This window comes from Heterodontus francisci, chromosome 21 (assembly GCF_036365525.1).
Source record: "Heterodontus francisci isolate sHetFra1 chromosome 21, sHetFra1.hap1, whole genome shotgun sequence".
In the NCBI taxonomy this organism is placed as follows: domain Eukaryota; kingdom Metazoa; phylum Chordata; class Chondrichthyes; order Heterodontiformes; family Heterodontidae; genus Heterodontus; species Heterodontus francisci.
In genome coordinates this window covers 3,029,134-3,033,853 of record NC_090391.1, presented here as the reverse complement: position 1 = coordinate 3,033,853, position 4,720 = coordinate 3,029,134, and positions in this window count along the sequence as shown.

The following is a 4,720-nucleotide window of genomic DNA, read 5'->3' as shown; positions in this document are numbered from 1 at the left end:
TCTAGTCGGAAACAACCGTGCACCACTACTGTCTGTGTTTTGTCTCTTACCCAATGTCGTAACCATTCTGCCACCATGCCTTTAATTGCAGGAGTAACAATTTTGTGAAGTAGTCTAGAATGATGATGCAGACGTTCTGGTTAAGGAGGTGTGCATTTGATGGTCTAAACAGATCAATATGATACCTGGATGACAAGGGTTAAGCGAAGAGGGATAATCATGAACCAGAGGAAACAGTTCTAAATTCGAACTAGGACAGTCCTCTGTGATCTCACGAAATTGCATATGTTCAAGCAGAGTAAGTCGGCCAGTCGCATATCGTGCCCGTGTGGGCTTGGTGAAGTTCTCCCTGGTGTCCTGGCCAATATTTATCGCACAATCAAAATCACTATAGCAATGTTCATCTCATTATCACATTGCTGTTTGTGGGATCTTGCTGTGCACAATTGGATGTATCACTGTACATCTCTACACATCCGTTCACAACTAGTCTCTGATTTCTGTCTCTTGGTCAATGTTGGATGTAGAGTAAAGCTCCCTCTACACTGTCCATCCTCAATCTTCCTACTTTCTCATCTTTCAGTACCTGTAACATCATGTCTCTGTCTCCCTTTCTTCCTCTCCCCGTCTGGAGCACAAGAGGGGGAGAGAGGAATAGAGAGCATACAGTGGGAGAGATGGAGAAACAAAAGGAGAGAGATGAACAGAGAACGGAAATAGGAATTGAGAGAGTAAAAGAGAGGGAAGAAGAGTGACAAAGATGGTGAGAGATTCCCAGAACGAGTAGCTCCTTACCTCTCTCTCCACGCCAGGACTGGAGAATATTATAATGATGAAAGACAGACAGAGAGGCGGAGGGAGAGAGAGATGAGGAGAGAGAGGGAGAGAGAAAGAGAGAGAGAGAGTCGGAGGGAGAACACAAGAACACAAGTAATAGGAGCAGGAGATGACCAAATGGCCCATCAAGCCTTCTCCACCATTCAATACCTTCATGGTTAATATTAGGATTCAACTCCACTTTCACCTCATGATTCCCCGAGAGACCATAAATCTGTACATCCCAGTATTAAATGTATTGAACGATGGAGCATCCAGATCCCTCTGGGATAGAGAATTGTAAAGATTCACAACCCTTTGAGTGAAGTAATTTCGATTCATCTCAGTCCAAAATGATCGACTCCTCCTCCTGAGGCTGTGACGAGTGGGGCAATACAAAGAGAGAAAGAGACAGAGAGAGAGAGACGGGGTGGGGAGGTGGGAGGGGGTAGAGGCAGAGAGAGACACAGAGAGCGAACGACAGAGGGAGAGACGGACACATAGACACAGAGAGAGAGAGGCAGCGACAAAGGAAGAGAGAGGGAGAGACAGAGAGATAGGCAGCGATGTAGAGAGAGAGAGAGATAGGCAGAGAGATTGAGAGACACAGAGAGCGAGAGAGGCAGAGAGAGAGAGAGAGAGAGAGAGAGAGAGAGAGAGAGAGAAAGCGAGGCAGAGATGGTATGAGAGAGACACAAACAGAGTCATACACAGAAGAAGAGAAAGAGATAGGGTGAGACAGAGAAAGAGGGAGAGACAGTGGGAGAGACACAGACAGACAGAGACAGACAGACAGACAGGCAGACAGATGGGGAAATATGGAGAGATAGGTTAAGACAGAGAGAGAGGGAAAGATTGAGACGGGAAAAACAGTGGCAGAGAGGAGGAGAGGCGGAGAGAGACAGAGACACATAGAGTGATGGGAGTGACAGAGACAGTGATAGGGAAAGAAAATAAGAGAGTCAGAGATGGGGGTTAGACAGACAGAGATAAAGGGATAGACAGATACAGAGGGAACAGCAGAGACTGAGATACAGGCTGAGACAGAGACAAAGATAAATACAGAGATAAAGGGAGAGAGAGGGACAAACAGAGAAAGAGGGAAAGACAGATAGAGAGGCGCAGAGAGATGGAGAGCAGAGATAGGCAGAGGGAGAGAGAGAGACAAAGAGAGATGGTGTGAGAGAGACACAAAGAGAGTCATGGGCAGAGGGAGAAAAAGAGAGAAGTAGAGACAGAAAAGAGGGTGGGTGAGAGAGAGAAACAGAGAGATTGAGCGAGAAACAGAGAGAGAGGGAGAGAGCGAGAGAGAGGGGAGAGGACAGAGAGAGGGAGGAATAAAGACAGAGGGAGAGAACGGGACAGAGAGAGGGTGAGGGATTGAGGCAGAACGAGAGGGAGAGACAGAGATGGAGAGAAAAAGAGATCAAGAGAGTGTGAGAGAGACCATGAAGAATTAAAAAGGGAAATTTGTGTTAATTTGAGAACCTTGCATTGTGGAATGATTTAATATTGGATCAGAATGTTGAGCCAGTGAAACATTCCCCTAGTGGGATGAATAGAATCGATATTAGCTTATTACAACATTAAGATCCCGTGTGTACTGAGTGCAATGGTTACAGTTTCCACTCATATAATATATTTTGCTCTCAATATTATTACGTTTTCTAACACTTTTCAGGATGAGCGGCAATTTCAACTGACGCATTCCAAGCACCAAATTGAATCTTTAAGAGAAATAAAATAATAGAAATGAAATCCCAGGTCTCTCTGTCCTGACTCACATTCTAACATGTACCATTTTGTTTATATTGCCTATCCCAACAGTTTTCCTTCCAAAATGCATCACTTCCCATTTATCACCATTGAAGTTAACCTGCCATGTGTCTGTCCAATGATAGGTTGGAAAGTAAGCTGTCAAGAGACAACATCTGGAGTATTGTGGACAGTTTTGGTCTCCTTATTTAAGACATTATATAATTGCATTGGAAACAGTTCAGAAAATGTTCACTCGACTGGTTCCGGGGGAAAGGGTGATCTTATTCGGAAAGGTTGAACAGGTTGGACCAATACCAATTGGAGTTTAGAATAAGAATCTTATTAAAACGTATCAGGTCCTGAGTGGACAGGAAAGGGTGTATGCTGAGAGAATGTTTCCACTTGTTGGGATGTCTGGCACGAGGGGTGTCCCATTTAAAACTGAGATGAGGGGAAATGTTTTTCCCTCAGAGGGTCGCTAATCTCTAGAATTCTGTTCGCCAGAGAGCAACGGAGGCTAGATTACTGAATATATTCAAGGCTTATTTAGAAAGTGTTTTGACCAACAAGGGAGTCAAGCGTTATGGGGGGCGGCGGGGGTTGGTGGGTGGGGGCGAGCAGACAGGAGAATAGAGTTGTGGCCGCTATCAGATCAGCCATCGAATCGCAGAGCAGTTTCGAGGGGTCTATCTCTGCTATTAGTTCCTTTTTTTGTTGTGTGTTCTCATTCACCAGACTGCCCACCGTCCCACCTTTCACACACGAGCACTTTGTGGCCCAGTTCATTGGATAGTGATCAGGGATTTCATTTCCCGCTCCCTCTTTTAGTCAACACAGGCTTCGGACGCTTGTCGGGCTGTAGATATTTGGAGTTGGAGGGAGGGTGCAAGGCCATGAAGATTTGAGAATGAGCAACACAGAGACCAATTATCATTTTCTTACTGTTGTTCCTAAGCTCAGTGAATTCAATTCAGAGAGATTGGACTAGAAGGTAAAATTCAGTGAAAGATGAGATTGATTGATTGAAAAAATGGCAGATCAGATACTCCTTAAGTACACAAATTTAAAGATCCCAACTCTAGGAGCCTAACTAATTTTTTGTAGATAACTTTCAAATACACACAGTATTTCACTTTTTTGTCAGAAATATCAGCCTGTCCCTTCTGAGATTTTCAAACAACATCTTGACTCCCTCATGATTTTTAAGCAGTCTTCTCATGAAATTATCCATTTTCTCTCCACAAAGAAAGACTTGCTCTTCTATAGCACCTTTGACAACCTCAGGACGTATCAAACCACTTCCCACCCAATGTAGGCCTTTGTGAATTGTAGTCACTGTTGTAAAGTAGCAAACACAGCAGTCATTGTCCACAGCAAGCTCCCACAAACAGCACTGTGATAATAACCAGATGAAACAGAAACAAATCGTGTCAAAACATCGATTAAAGATAAAACAAATAGCCTACTTCTAGAAAGCACCCAATAGGCATTTAGGTGAACGTTGGATTTAGTAGTCTCAGTTACAGACATAGCAAGTAAGTAGTCTCTGTTCCAGACATACCAAGTAAGTAGTCTCAGTTATAGACAAAGCAAAAAAAGGAACAAAATGTTTTAGACATTGTCATGTAGAAAAGAAGTGAGTCAAAAGTGGAAGGCTTAAGGGCAGTGCTCCGCGAGTCGATTGTCCTTCCAGCTACACTGAAGTTCCTCTCTCTGCTGCTACTAATTGCCAGAATGCAGAGTATACATCTAGCCAGCCTGGCCAATTTAGGGTTAGCAACACTCTGTTCCTTCCACCAGCCCAACAGATCACGCTCGTTTTCCATCGCCAACACAGCAGGTCTCTGTGTTGTGTACTGCTGCACTTCATCATTTGTGTCCACTTCTTCGTGAAAATTCTCCCATTCAGCAAATTCAGTCAGTGCATTTTTGACAGCTGTATGTTCATCGTCGGCCACTGTCCTTTCCTTCACAGGGTCTCCTGCTTTAAAGTTGTTGATAAGTCCGCAGACTTCGGAATACAATTCTTCCCTCTCATGGCTGGACAACATTTGCAGCTAATTAAATTTACGCCAGAGAAATATTGTTATCATGTGCATCTCATTTAGTTCAACTTTCGTCAGAAGCCACTCTCCCTCACCTTGCC